The following is a 16295-nucleotide window of genomic DNA, read 5'->3' on the forward strand; positions in this document are numbered from 1 at the left end:
ATGATTTAATGAATTTTCAAATCAGGGGGACATACATACTGCTTGCTGATTTGTTGCTGATTGCTTTGGAATAATCAGCCAGATTTGCGAACCTCTTAGGGCCAAAATAATGTACAATCTACTCCAACTCATCCAGCTGTGTTTTTAAACTCCAATCTCAGGCTGAAATGGATTTGAGAAGACAGCATATAGAGGTATTAGCAGACATATTTTCCTCAAATTTACTTCGGTGAGGACCATCGAATCAAATAGAAAACATATCCCAATTGTAACTTTTTATTTGACTCTGTCATAACAATTTCTCCTTTTTACTTCCTAAAAATTTATTTTTTCTTTTTTTTGAATTTAACATGTAAATTATTTTGATTATAAGCCTAAGTTTAGATATCCACATGCTTTCAAATGTTAAGTAAATTATAATCACACTATCAGTATTGTTATTAATATAATAATCTTAAAATTGTGGCTGTTCGTTCGTTTAGGTAAAAATAGGATTTGAAGGCACCCCTGCTATTTGTCTATTTGAAGGCTCCTATTTCTCAAAGATTCGGTGACAAATTCCAGATGATAACTAGGGTTCATGCTTATTTCTACCAAAAAAATGCACTGTTTAGTAACGTTTCTTTTTAAACAGCAAGTATCAAAATTGAGATAACTAATATACTGTGATGTAGATAGTTTACGAGCAAATCACGAGTTAACACAGTAGAACACACAGGGACCCACCATAGATAATCATAATGTGTCGAAATCAGTTCAAGCAATGGATATGTCAAGATAAAGCAATCCAATGAAAGCGGTGAAGAAACTAAAGTAACGATAACTCAAGAGGATTAGTTTGCGAGTGGGAGTGGAGCAGAAGAGTGAGGGAACTAAAAACGAAAAAAGGCGGAAAATTTCTAGAAGCGAATAGACATTGGAGAACGGCTAGTCGCTGGTGATTTTGGGGTTACCGAATAAGAGTTGGAATTGTTGAGACGTATGCAGGAGATGATGAGGCCAAAAAACAAAATCTACAACTAAGATTACCACCATCATCCCGGACCAGAGTGTCATAGACTTTCAGTACTGAGTCAGTATATTCCAATAGTAAGTAAACGATTCAGTGCTGAATCAGAGTGACCGAAGGGTCTTTTGCTAGCCAAGTATGTGCAGTATAAACCCAAAAAGCATTTTTTTCTGAAAATATGATGTACATGATGTTCGAGTTTTTCATAATGTTCATAGAATGTTCAGTAAAAAATGAAATTTTCGAATAGAATTCATAAGTTTTGGTTGAGTATGAAGATGCTATTTTCAACCATCCAAGCTCCATTAATCATTATTCCGTCCGTTAGTTCTATTCTACTGCAGCCAACCTAGGGGTTGGGGTGGCGGTGGGGGCGGCGGTGGTGGTGGTGGTGGTTGTGGTGGTGGTGTCCATCCAAGTTCTATTATTCATTATTCCTTTCGTTAATTCTACTGAAGCCAACCTGAGGTACCCCCCCCCCCCCCCCCAGGTTGGCTTCAGTAGAATACACCAACCCCTCAGGTTGGCAATATTGTTCCAGATTAGCTGCTACAGCCTCATTCAAAAGCAATGTTATTGTCACTACTCCTCCCGATCTGAATCACGTACGCCGGGTTGGCACTGAACATTTTTCATCATCGCCCATTCACCTATCGGGCACGAAACTTCATACATGCAGCCACCTTGAATGTGGCAATGTCCCATCTTGAGCACAGGTGTTCAAAACATTTGACAGAGATCAAAAGTTTTGAAGAAAGTGCTTTTTCAGATTTGATTGTTTGCGTGTTATGTTTTCTGTGAAACCGAAGAGAAAGTTACTTCAATTTGGATTTTTTACAACACTAGCAGGTACTTAAAAGGCTTCACGAACTGTGCAGATTGTATCAGCTGATCCAGTGCAAATGGCAACTCCACAACTTCAACAATCAGAGGAAGTTGTGAGTGCATTTTTAAGGCACTGTCTAATTTACCTTTCAAAATATAATTCTTGGTTTATTCGGCAGATAACCATTGCTGACTCTGATTAATACCACTGGGAACTTATTGTAATTGTCCTTTTGATAAATTTGTGATCGGGTTTTTGCTGGGCATGTGAGGTAGACGGTAGTCTGTTTGATATAATTTGATTTGCTCCGCCTGCCTTAAGTTAATTTGCATTCTGTTGAACCCTTTTCATGACTAGTTGAACTCGCATGTTATTCGATGCTATTTTCCTACAGGATCATCCTCACAATCTGCAAATTTTAATTCGATCACTGTCGGATCTCATCCGACAGGGATCGTATTATGCCAGGGTACTCGTGGTTGTCAATTCCCGGTTGTCAATAATAACCGGGAATTGACAACCACGAGGACGTGTTTCAATTCAGGAGATGGGAAAGAAATGAGCGGCGAAGAGATGAAACGAGAATTTTAGCAGTTTAGGAGGCTTTTAACAGTTTAACAGTTTAACAGAACATCTGTGTTGACGTTGGGACACTGCCACATCGGGACGGCGGCTGGTGATAAAGACTTGGGCCCAGATGGGCCAACGGGTGATGATGAAGAACGTTCAGTGACAACCACGAAGACGTGTTTCAATTCAGGAGATGGAAAAGAAACGAGCGGCGAAGAGATGAAACGAGAATTTTAACAGTTTAGGAGGCCGAAAAGGAAACGAGCGGCGAAGAGATGAACCGGGAATTTAATACACTTCAACATATTCCATGAAACATGAAACGTTAAACGTGAAACTTGTGAAACGTGACTTGTGTCAACATGAAACATGCCAGGGTATCGTAATTGATCATAATAATAATAGTAAATGAATAATAACTAATTTTTTTTTGTGAATTAATCGTAATTTTGCTGAGTCAATTTTTGCTATTCTCAGTCGATGGCGATTTTTCATTCTGTTCAGTTGAAAAACAGACAAAAATTCATTATGTACATGATAAATACAGAATTCAATTCCATTATGTTCAGAATAAATTCAGAATTTTACCATGAATTATTCTAAGAAATGTCTATAGAGTGCGTTGATCAGAACTCTAGCCATACTAAAAATCATAATGAAAGTTTTATGACTCAGTAATGAAATATCACGAGACTCAGGTCCGGGATCGTATGTTGTAATGTTTTACCTTCTCTGTTAACTTAGTTTATAGTTGTTCCGCTAAAATCGCTCTAATTAGATCAACGTGATCTGTTCTGCCACAATGGCCTTAGTCGTGGGACTTGTATGGTGTCCTGTCTTTTTTCTCAACCTCCCTCTAGTTCAACAGCCAGGTCAATATAAGTATAAATTTTTGCCAATGGAGCCCGTGCAATCTTTTGCAAGTCAATCGAGGAAAGGTCTGTAACGTCTTCGGCTGAATAGTTTGCGCGAACACCATTAACGGAAAATTACATTAAGAAAATAGGTAGATAGATTAAATTGCATTAGGAAAATAGGTAAACAGATAGATTAAGTATCAATCATAAAAGCATCTTCTCTGATGCATTTTAACCAGTTCTCAGCAAGGCCGCCAGAATTAAAATCACTAGTTAGCATAACGGTTGACGCTGAATGAACACAATCATCCGTGTGATGACCAGTACTTAAAGTCTGAACACGTTACTGGGAGACGTCAAGTGAATCAAAGCTGAAAAGAACAAAGACATTGAGACCTAAGACCATTTCCGAATAATATTTTTTGAACGATATAAAGTTCTTTCGAAACACGCAAAACAGTGCAATGAATGATCTTAATTCAAAACAGCTTGTGCGGTGTTCTGCATTCAATTTATATTGATGGGTAGTGTTGGTGGTGCTGTGGCCAGACGTCAGAGAAGCAAACTAATCAGCTTGCTTTACTGACGCCAGTGTTGGTTGTGTTTCAAAAAAGACCCTTGAGTTATAGTTACTTTGGCACGATATGCCTCGGCTACCCTTTGCCCACTGTTGTTCCGTGTCAACAGTTGAAACTATCGTGAGATTTGCTTCACAAATCTTCTTTTGCTACCGTGAAAAAGTCACTATTTCCTAACCATCGAATTACATCTCTATAATCAGCATTATGACTTGGTGTTTCTTAAAGTTACAGTTTTTAGCACGTGCCTCTCCTGGTACACTCGGCCCCCATTTTTGGACACCTAAAATCAGAAGGTTTGTAGTCGATCAGTTGCTTTTGAAGTCTGTTTGAAGTCGCTTTTTGTCGTCTCGTTGTGTTCTCTTCTGCTCTGTTGTGATTTTTGATGCAGGCGAACTGTATTCTTGCTTCAGCTGCTGATGATTCTGTTGGAAATTTTGTATTGACTTGTGTCCTCAATAAAACGCTGATCTTCAAGTTATGGACTCATACATATCTACAAGTATGTCTGAAAAGACTTTGATGATGTCTGCTGTTGAAGAATTGGTTGACTGCTGATCAAAAAAATGCTGGTGCTTTTGCTGAAGTAATTCGTGCTGAAATGTCTATTGTTGTCGTGAAATTTCTGTTGATGTCTTCCGTCGGTGTTGTCTGTAGATTGTTGCTGTGTACTGGTTGTCAATGTGCTGCTTGTAGTGTTATATGAAAATTGTATGCTGGAAAGCTGTATTTCAAATTTTGTATTGGCTGATTGGCGAATGTCAAATACTGAACGATTTCTGGAAAAACTGTTGTTGCTTGTCTGCTCATTAAAAGTTACTGGTTGACAAATTGAAGATCCCCGTGGTCCCTACCTACCTAAATTTACCACTATCTGGTACCTATTGCCCACATTTAACCTGTTTTCCCAAATTAGACTTCGTCTGAATACCAAATGTTTGTAATAATTTTACCTCTGGTGTTCGTTTTTTACCTAAGCTGTTTAGTGTCATCTGCCTATTCAAAAAACTGGTATCTTTTTGGTTCAAATCTCTGCCTTTTTGCAATCTGCTGAGTTACAAAACCTACCTAATGTCTATCTTAATTTGTCTTCCTGTTAGACCTACCTGTCGAAATTCTCCCATTTGAAGTATTTCTGTAATGTACGATAAGCTTCGATAACTGTAGTATCCTTGCAAGTTACTTATTGAAATCCCTAATTGTACCTGAATGATACATAAAAGTCCCTTTGAATTGCTAACTCATTGAATTGATCTTTAAAATCTTGATCATTCACTTTACTCTAAGCCCAAATCTGATATCACGTTAGTGTTTCAGATTGTTATTAAACTATTGTTCCCAATTTACTAATGATAAACTTTATGGTGCTTTGTCGTTGACCAAACTAAGTTTAATAGCTGGTTTAACGAAATCTCCTTTCGATGTTTTAACCAGGCAAGACCTTACCACATTATCCTTACCTTTTTTACCTTCTGTAACCTACCTACCGGCCAAATACCCCTGGATGTGTTGTTTTCTAGTATTCATACCGTGTTCCCTACTTCTATTCCGTCTACTGCTGAATGCCATTTTCAACATCGTCCGAGTCTTGGGAGATAATCCTTTAAAACGCGTGTCCAAAATTCGTTCATGATACTGTTGACATTGTTCCATAGTTTTCCTGTTCCTCTGTCATTACTGCTAATTGTAGTATCTGACAGCAGTCCTATTGTCATTCCTGTCAAAAATGTCCTGGTGTGAGGTTTTCCACATCAAGTATGTCACTGCTGACTGGTGTTAGAGGTCTGCTGTTGAGTAGAGCTTCGATTTGGCAATTAAGGGTTGAGAAACTCTCTTCTTGGAGCTTCTTAAAACCGGAAATGTTGAAGAACAGGCTTTTACTCAACCCAATGAGTTGATCCCATGTTCCGCCAAAATGTGGTGCTCCTGGTGGAATAAATTTCCATGCAGTCTTTTTCGACTCCGCATATTTCTATAGCTCTGTAGTTGTGAAGCTGCTTTCCTCGAAGGTCTTTGCTCTACTGGTGAAATATAAAGCGTTGGCACTATGAAATTTTTCCGGTAGTCCTCGTCGGCTTAAGAAACGCTGGAATGCCATTATGCATGATCCCTTTTGCAAGTTCCTGGTCACGTCGATATGAATGGCTCGTATCGTCAGACAGATGAATAAGCAACAGTAAGATTTCATAGCAGTGTTGATCTGGCTGTGGATTTCAAAAGGCCCAAAAAAGTCTACTCCCGTCTCCTTGAAGTCTACAGGTTTGACTGAGAATCGGTAACTGGAAGATTTGACATCTGAGGCTGGATGTTGAGTAGTCTCTGTCGTCTGCATTCGTAGCATCTATTCGAGATCCTCTTCATTACTGTTTTGCATTGAAGAACCCAATAATGCAACTGAATGCTGTGAGTTTGCTGTTCAACTCCAACATGACCATTGATGTTGTGTTTCAGTTCCAGAAAAAAGCGAAAAATACTGTTCCCACCGTCTAAGTTCATTGGCTTCGTCGTTGCTGTTGAAAATGGTGCGTTGGTCCATCTTCTTCTATTGAAGGTGTCAACTGAAGCAACCTACTTATTTTTTGAATTTGCTTGTTGTGTGTTAGTTGATTAACATCCCCATCGAACGATTGTTGCTGAGATAGACTGAAAAAAAAATTTCTCTGCATCTTTGATCTGTTGGTCAAGTGTTCTCCTTCTTTTTCGTAGGTTTTTCATTTTGATTACAATGGCTCAAGAGTTTCAACCACTGGCTAAAACTGTTGGCATCAGTGAGATCCTTGTCAATTGGTTGTCGTCGTGTTTCCTGTAAATTGCTTTCTGCACTATTCATGAAAATATGTTGTCCAGTTGTTGCTAGAATATAGAAGAAGATGTGGTCCTTGTAACCAGAGAGATTTTTTGTCATCTCTGTTACTGTAATTCAACTCGTTCCTTGATCTGCTGGGCTGTCCTTGGTGTTGACGTAGTTCCACTGATTGGTGCTTGTGAGATCCCTTATTTCGGCAATTCGGTTTCCGATGTACATCTTGCGTTTAAATTTGAAGTTCTTTATCCAACTGAGAACGGTCATGCTGTCACTCCATAGAAAGATTTCGTCAAATTTGAAATTCTTTCCGTCCTCGATTGTTTTCTTTAATACTGCTGCATAAAGTGCTGCCTGCAGTTCTAGTCTGGGAATTGTTGTTTGACGTAAGGGTGACACTCCTGTTTTTACCATAAGAAAACGATTTAATGTTTCCTGGTTCCTGGATGTCTTGATGTATGCTACTGCTGCTGTTGCTTCAAATGATGCGTTGCCGAATACATGAAGTTCCACTGTGTCCCCAAGTGCTGTACCACCTACCATACTGTTTACCCCTACCGTACCTAACAGTTCCGTTTTCTTTACGCAATCCTCTATGGCCTTTCCGTTGTCTCCTCTAATGGCTTTGTCCAATGCGCGTCCATAGTTCTTGCAATAGAATCTTGGCTCGGATGAGGAAAAGAGACATGATTCCCAAAAGATCGTAGAAATTTGATTCAAAAGACAGAAAATTGCGTTGTGTCCATGTTTTCCCGTTCAAGTTCTTGCTGTCTTTCGCTCTGAAAATCATTTTGTCTTCGTCCAAGCTCTAGTGAATTCCAAGCACTCGTCGATGAAAACTTTTTTTGAAGAGCTCCTCGACTGGTTTTCATAGATCATCTTCCATCTGTTGACAAAACTCACGGCTGTTGCTGCAACATTTTGTCAGATTGATTTATCTTTTTTTGGGTTACCTTGATATCCTTGGCTTTAGTGAAAGCTGTGGTGGCGTCGCTGAAAGATGCAACCATGTTATCCATGTAGAATGCCCGCCGAGTGTTCTGCAGAGAATTTGGGTGATCTTCGATGTCGTCTTTGGCTGTCTGTTGCAAAACAAAATTTGCAAAGGCTGGTGTGTCCCTGATTCCAAAGTGTGTCTTTGGTATTCGTACACCTCTAATTCTGGGTTGTTTGTTTGTCTCCACATGAATTGCAGATAACGTGGGTCTTGTTTTCCTAGTCAAGTTTGCATAAACATTGCTTTGATGTCTCCCTGGATGGCAATGGCTACCTCTCGGAATCGTAGCAAAAATCCAAGCATATTCCCTAGGAGATCAGGACCTGCTAAGAATTTGTCATTGAGGTTTGTTCCGCTTTGTGGTGCTTTGGCATTGCAGATTCTCCGTTTCTTGTCGGGTTTGTTGTGAACGTTCGTGCTGTCACTCCATCGAAAGATTTCGTCAAATTTGAAATTTATTCCATCCTCGATTGTTTTCTTTAATATTGCTGCATAAAGTGTTACCTGCAGTTTTACTCTGTGAATTGTTGTTTGAAGTAAGGGCCACACTCTTCTTTTTACCATAAGAAAACGAGTTAGGGTTTCTTGGTTCCTGGTTATCGTGATGTATGCTACTGCTGCTGCTGCTTCCAGTGATGGGTTGCCGAATATATGACGTTCCATTGTGTCCCCAAGTGCTGTACCACCTACCATACTGTTTACCCCTACCATACCTAACAGTTCCGTTTCCTTTACGCAATCCTCTTTGGCCTTTCCGTTGCGCGTCCATAGTTCTTGCAGTAGACTCTTGGCTCGGATGAGGAAAGGAGATATGATTCCCAAAAGATCGTAGAAATTTGACTCAAAAGACAGAAACTTGCGTTGTGTCCATGTTTTCCTGTCCAAGTTCTTTCTGTCCTTCGCTCTGAAAATTATTTCGTCTTCGTCCAAGCTCTAGTGAATTCCATGCACTCCTTGATGAAAACTTTTACTGAAGAGCTCCTCGACTGGTTTGCATAGATAATCTTCCATCTGTTGACAAAACTCACGGCTGTTGCTGCAACATTTTTGTCAGATTGAATTTACATTTTTTAGAGTATCCTTGACATCCTTGGCTGTAGTGAAAGCTGTGATGGCGTCGCTGAAAGATGCAACCATGTCATCCATGTAGAATGCTCGCCGAATGTTCTGCAGAGAGTTTGGGTGATCTTCGATGTCGTCCTTGGCTGTCTGTTTCAAAACAAATTTGCACAGACTGGTGTGTCCCTGATTCTAACGTGTGTCTTTGGTATTCGTACACCTCTAATTCTGGGTTGTTTGTTTGTCTCCACATGAATTGCAGATAACGTGGGTCTTGTTGTCCTACTCCAGTTTGCATAAACATTGCTTTGATGTCTCCCTGGATGACAATGGCTACCTCTCGGAATCGTAGCAAAATTCAAGCATATTCCTTAGGAGATCAGGTCCTGCTAAGAGTCTGTCATTGAGGCTTTTTCCGCTGTGTAGTGCTTTGGCATTGCAGATTCTCCGTTTCCTGTCGGGTGTGTTTGGGCTGACAAGACCATAGTGTGGTATGTACCAACCTTTATCGTTGTGTTTATGAATTTTTGCAATGTAGCCCTTTTCTAGGTCTTCCTGAAGGCCCTCATTGTATTTCTTGTACGGTTCAGGTAAGTGCTGTACCACCTACCATACTGTTTACCCTTACCGTACCTTACAGTTCCGTTTCCTTTACGCAATCCTCTATGGCCTTTGGTTGTCTCCACTAATGGCTTTGTCCAATGCGCGTCCATAGTTCTTGCAATAGAATCTTGGCTCGGATGAGGAAAAGAGATATGATTCCCAAAAGATCGTAGAAATTTATTTCAAAAGAAAGAAACGTGCGTTGTGTCCAAGTTTTCCTGTTCAAGTTCTTGCTGTCTTTCGCTCTGAAAATCATTTTGTCTTCGTTCAAGCTCTAGTGAATTCCAAGCACTCGTCGATGAAAACTTTTTTTGAAGATCTCCTCGACTGGTTTTAATAGATCGTCTTCCATCTGTTGACAAAACTCACGGCTGTTGCTGCAACATTTTGTCAGGTTGATTTATCTTTTTTAGAGTTACCTTGATTTCCTTGGCTTTAGTGAAAGCTGTGATGGCGTCGCTGAAAGTTGAAACCATGTCATCCATGTAGAATGCTTGCCGAATGTTCTGCAGAGAGTTTGGGTGATCTTCGATGTCGTCCTTGGCTGTCTGTTTCAAAACAAAATTTGCACAGGCTGGTGTGTCCCTGATTCCAAAGATGTGTCTTTGGTATCCGTAAACCTCTAATTCTGGGTTGTTTGTTTGTCTCCGCATGAATCGCAGATAACGTGGGTCTTGTTGTCCTACTCCAGTTTGCATAAACATTGCTTTGATGTCTCCCTGGATGGCAATGGCTACCTCTCGGAATTGTAGCAAAATTCAAGCATATTCCTTAAGAGATCAGGTCCTGCTAAGAGTCTGTCATTGAGGCTTTTTCCGCTGTGTAGTGCTTTGGCATTGCAGATTCTCCGTTTCTTGTCGGGTGTGTTTGGGCTGACAAGACCATAGTGTGGTATGTACCAACCTTTATCGTTGTGTTGATGAATTTTTGCAATGTAGCCCTTTTCTAGGTCTTCCTGAAGGCCCTGATTGTATTTCTTGTACGGTTCAGGTAAGTGCTGTACCACCTACCATACTGTTTACCCTTACCGTACCTAACAGTTCCGTTTCCTTTACGCAATCCTCTATGGCCTTTGCGTTGTCTCCACTAATGGCTTTGTCCAATGCGCGTCCATAGTTCTTGCAATAGAATCTTGGCTCGGATGAGGAAAAGAGATATGATTCCCAAAAGATCGTAGAAATTTAATTCAAAAGAAAGAAACGTGCGTTGTGTCCATGTTTTCCTGTTCAAATTCTTGCCGTCTTTCGCTCTGAAAATCATTTTGTCTTCGTTCAAGCTCTAGTGAATTCCAAGCACTCGTCGATGAAAACTTTTTTTGAAGAGCTCCTCGACTGGTTTTAATAGATCGTCTTCCATCTGTTGACAAAACTCACGGCTGTTGCTGCAACATTTTGTCAGGTTGATTTATCTTTTTTAGAGTTACCTTGATATCCTTGGCTTTAGTGAAAGCTGTGATGGCGTCGCTGAAAGTTGAAACCATGTCATCCAGGTAGAATGCTTGCCGAATGTTCTGCAGAGAGTTTGGGTGATCTTCGATGTCGTCCTTGGCTGTCTGTTTCAAAACAAAATTTGCACAGGCTGGTGTGTCCCTGATTCCAAAGATGTGTCTTTGGTATCCGTAAACCTCTAATTCTGGGTTGTTTGTTTGTCTCCGCATGAATCGCAGATAACGTGGGTCTTGTTGTCCTACTCCAGTTTGCATAAACATTGCTTTGATGTCTCCCTGGATGGCAATCGCTACCTCTTGGAATCGTAGCAAAAATCCAAGCATATTCCCTAGGAGATCAGGACCTGCTAAGAGTTTGTCATTGAGGCTTGTTCCGCTTTGTGGTGCTTTGGCATTGCAGATTCTCCGTTTATTGTCGAGTTTGTTGTGAACGGTCGTGCTGTCACTCCAAAGTAAGATTTCGTCAAATTTGAAATTCATTCCATCCTCGATTGTTTTCTTTAATATTGCTGCATAAAGTGCTACCTGCAGTTTTACTCTGTGAATTGTTGTTTGAAGTAAGGGCCACACTCTTCTTTTTACCATAAGAAAACGAGTTAGGGTTTCTTGGTTCCTGGTTATCTTGATGTATGCTACTGCTGCTGTTGCTTCCAGTGATGCGTTGCCGAATATATGACGTTCCATTGTGTCCCCAAGTGCTGTACCACCTACCATACTGTTTACCCCTACCGTACCTAACAGTTCCGTTTACTTTACGCAATCCTCTATGGCCTTTCCGTTGTCGCCACTAATGGCTTTGTCCAATGCGCGTCCAAAGTTCTTGCAGTAGAATCTTGGCTCGGATGAGGTAAGGAGATATGATTCCCAAAAGATCGTAGAAAATTATTTCAAAAGACAGAAACTTGCGTTGTGTCCATGTTTTCCTGTTCAAGTTCTTGCTGTCTTTCGCTCTGAAAATCATTTTGTCTTCGTCCAAGCTCTAGTGAATTCCATGCACTCTTTGATGAAAACTTTTACTGAAGAGCTCCTCGACTGGTTTGCATAGATAGTCTTCCATCTGTTGACAAAACTCACGGCTGTTGCTGCAACATTTTGTCAGATTGAATTTACATTTTCTAGAGTACCCTTGAAATCCTTGGCTGTAGTGAAAGCTGTGATGGCGTCGCTGAAAGTTGAAACCATGTAATCCATGTAGAATGCTTGCCGAATGTTCTGCAGAGAGTTTGGGTGATCTTCAATGTCGTCCTTGGCTGTCTGTTTCAAAACATAATTTGCACAGGCTGGTGTGTCCCTGATTCTAAAGTGTGTCTTTGGTATTCGTACACCTCTAATTCTGGGTTGTTTGTTTGTTTGCACATGAATCGCAGATAGCGTGGGTCTTGTTGTCCTACTCCAGTTTGCATAAACATTGCTTTGATGGCTCCCTGGATGGCAATGGCTACCTCTCGGAATCGTAGCAAAATTTCAAGCATATTTCTTAGGTGATCAGGTCCTGCTAAGAGTCTGTCATTGAGGCTTTTTCCGCTTTGTGGTGCTTTGGCATTGCAGATTCTCCGTTTCTTGTCGGGTTTGTTTGGGCTGACAAGACCATAGTGTGGTATGTACCAACCTTTATCGTTGTGTTGATGAATTTTTGCAATGTAGCTCTTTTCTAGGTCTTCCTGAAGGCCCTCATTGTATTTCTTGTACTGTTCAGGTTTCTTTTGTAGTCTGTTGACAAGATGGTTCAGATGAGTCAAAGCTTGTGACCGGTTTTCTGGCAAACTGCTGTTGTCTTTCCAGAGGAGTCGTTTCATAACGTCCATCCGCTTGTCTCACGCATCTTGTGTTAAGTATAATGTTGGTAAGCAAAACCCCTGGATCATTTGATTTGTTTTTGGTTTCGAACGGTATTATCTCTGCTTTCCACTAATGAGAAACTTCTTTGTTGAGGTCATGGTCTTGTTCAAGGCAATTGCTGCAAAACAAAGCGGTATGATGCATTGAATGTTGTGTTTTGCTATCTTCCAAAACTGTATGAGGTCCAGAAATAGTCCAACCAAGTTTGAAAAGACTTGGGCTTGGTGTTGACGATGGTCCTTGGTCCACTTTGATTTTCTAGTGATTATCTAGTCCACACTGAGATTTCTCAGTCCACACTGAGATTATCTAGAGTTGGCATATTGACATGTATAAGGTGGTCACACTTCCTGGCAATGTCTCCAGGGTGCTTCCTCAGCTTTGGCAAATTTATATTTTCCACAACCTATATCTATTCGAGGTTGTAGCATTCGTCGTCTTCAAAATTTGAAATTTCTGTTGACGTTGTGCAACAAGTTTTTGTGTCTGTTCGGTTGGCTCCCTCCGAGACAAGTTGTTGACGTGTTTCTTTCTGAAGACGTAGTTCATCAGCTGTCTTTGTGAAAAGCTTTGTCAAGCTGCTTCCTGGGTCAATGAACGCGTATGTTCGAACTATGTTGTGGTTATATCTTTGTTGTTGATAACTGCAAATGAGTTACCATTTCCTGCTGAGTTGTTCAATTGAGAATTTGGTTGAATAATTGAGGTCAGTGTTCGTCCGTATCTAATGTTGGCACAGTGTAGCATAGTGTTGTGTCGTTGTCCGCATCCTTGCTCCCTGCAATTAGAGTTTGAAGGACAGTTGTTGGCTCGATGATTCGATCCCGAGCAGTTTCTGCAAAGGTTTAACTGATAAACCGTTTGAAGTTTTTCATCTGCTGTCTTTCTTTTAAGCGTTGGGCAATGGAATAACTGGTGGTTACCGTCGCTGAAGACTCTACGTCCAGCAGAGGCTGGTTGTTGCTGTTGCTTCCTCTTTTTGCTTGAAACATTTGTGTCGTGCTCCGCTGGTTGTACTGTTTCTTGTTGTTGTTGTTGCTAAAAATGTTTATGTTCTGTTTTGGTTGTTGTTGCTGTTGTCCCTTGTTTGAATAGTTGGTTCTTGGTGAAATTTTCGGTTTCCATTTAGATTGATGAGTAGTGTTGGTGGTGCTCTGGCAGGACGTCAGAGAAGCAAACTAATCAGCTTGCTTCACTGACGCCTGTGTTTGTGGTGTTTCAAAAAAAGACCCTTGAGTTATAGTTACTTTGTCACGATATGCTTGGGGTACCCTCTGCCCACTGTTGTTCCTTGTCAACAGTTGAAACTTTAGTGAGATTTGCTTCACAAATCTTCTTTTGCTATAGCAAAAACTGGGTAGAAACCTCGAGCCGGGTACCATGAAAAAGTCATCCATTTCCTAACCATTGAATTACATCTCTAAAATCAACATAATGACTTGGTGTTTCTAAAGTTACAGTTTTTAGCACGTGCCTCTCCTGGTACAGCTGTTTGAACAAACATGTCATGCGCTGCTGGTTCAGATGAGCCATGGGTCCGCTCTGGCGTATGCCGACCTGCTGTTAGCATTGCTGACAGATTGCAACTTTGATTTGATTTATCAGTTGCCAACTTTCAACATTGTTTTTTGCGTGACTTTTGTTCTGGTTACTCCCAATTAGAGTGACACAGCGCCTGACTCTCTTTAATTAAGTCAAAAAGGACTTCCACGCTGCGAAGGACTGGCCAATCGTCTTTATGGAGTTTCCACAAAGATATTGGTAGTCAGCAAAGCTTTTGCGGAAAACCCCGCTCTTTGCGACTGAGCGACATGTAGCGTGTGGCGATGAACGCTTTGGTGAATGCAAAGCTGTTTTATTCTCTTCACATTTTTTTACAAGTTGGAACAACAGGGCTCTTATTTGCATAGCTGATAATTTGGTGCCAAGTACCAATTACGGACAATTTAAGATCCCTTTAACTAGGTACCTACAAAAATGGGCGATGATGACATTACAAGGATGGTAGCTGTTAACAGTTATCAGTTGAAAAAGATAATTCTGCGGTAAATTAAAAATTTGCTCAGGTTTTCACGAAATCCACTAATGGTAGTCTGAAAAAAATTCACCGGAGCATACCTGATTTAAAGGGGAAACAAGCCGTTGCCCCGAGCCGACCAACGTAAACAAAATCCCAGATTTGCTTTTACCTTAGTAAGTTATTATTTTAGCCCCAGACATCCTAACCGAAAATTGCCAATTAGCCTATTAATGATTAGTAGTGAACTTGCCAAGGTATCCTGGCAGTGGCATTAATCAAATTAATCCTACCACACAATAGGAGAAGGAATTGTTGAAATACTTGTGCCATATTGACGGTCCTTTTGTGTGCACAAAAACGTTGTTTGCTCCACTCAGTAGAGAAGCAGCTTACTCAGAAGCTTCTAATTATAAGTAAATAGGTAATTGGTTGTTTGGCAGAGATTGCATATTTTGTAGAGCGAGGTCCTCTTTTTGTTATTATGCGTTGCTGCAGTTATTCTGCCGTAATAGATTGAAATTGTTACATAATTTGGCATTTTTTCGTCTGAGTGACAGAGCGAGTGCATCTGATCAGTAACCTTTTTGTTAGGTTTATTTTTGTAAGCGCAATAGAGCGAATTGACTATTTCTTGCATACTCAAAACCTTGAAGGGATTTGGTTCATTCTTGGAGCGAGAAGCTCGAAAAGTTAATCGAGTTGTGGGGAGTTTAAGGGCATCCTAAGCGTTTCGAATGGAGTGAGTCACTGAACTTAAGACTTGCCTCTCTGTGCATTGACATTTTCTGGAGCCAGCCCACTTCAGGCTTTGTAAAAGCGTCTAACTATTGCTAGTTTTGTTGAGTTAATGATAGTTTATTTGGATCATTGTAACGAAAATTTAAAGTGATAGTTAACTTATATCAGAACTCATTTCGTTTTTCCGTTTTCCGGTTTTTTTCCGTTTTCGGTCGCCTAACAAATTTTGCAATCTTTCACAGCTGATAAATAAGAATGTTGTCAATCCGAAGATTTTGAAGGAGACAACAATTTGTCTCTATCATCATGGGCTTCCGCTCTTTTGTCAAAGTTAAGAAGACTACGTAAAATGTTAAATTCCCAAAACTTTGCCAAATTAAGCCAATGAAACTTAGTTGAAAACATTGTCACAAGTGCGCATCCCAGATATGGGGCAAGCATAATTTGGTTACTCATGTCATAGAACGTTGATAACTATTTCGGTATTTTGGACAACTAAAAACTGAACGTGAAAAAATTAATTCGAGTTGCTTGGTGAACAAAAAAAGAAAAAAAGGTAAGCGCCTGTTTGACAAGGATTATGAGGCTCAAATTGTTCTCTTTTCCACTTCGCTGGAAAATATTCAGATAGTTTAAAAATGAAGAAATGATAACAAAAAGATCATGTGTTCCAATTGTGCATGCTAATGAGGTTATGAACTTCTGTCTAGCCCTTGTTCTTTTCTTGCTGCTGACTCAATAACGACTGATCGATAGCAGTGAAATGCAGAAATTGTATCTAAAAGCACCTTTTCAAATTATGCGAACCACATGATAAGAAATTTTAAAATTGTCAATTCCTCAATTCCTCCTCTCTAACATAATACACACCTGATACACAAAGATGCTGGTAAAAGTAACAATTAGAATAGATCAATTTAGTGTTGTTAAAAGTAAAAATAGCATCAAA

Source organism: Convolutriloba macropyga, chromosome 6, assembly GCF_964194025.1.
Source record: "Convolutriloba macropyga chromosome 6, txConMacr16.3, whole genome shotgun sequence".
Taxonomy (NCBI): Eukaryota; Metazoa; Xenacoelomorpha; order Acoela; family Convolutidae; genus Convolutriloba; species Convolutriloba macropyga.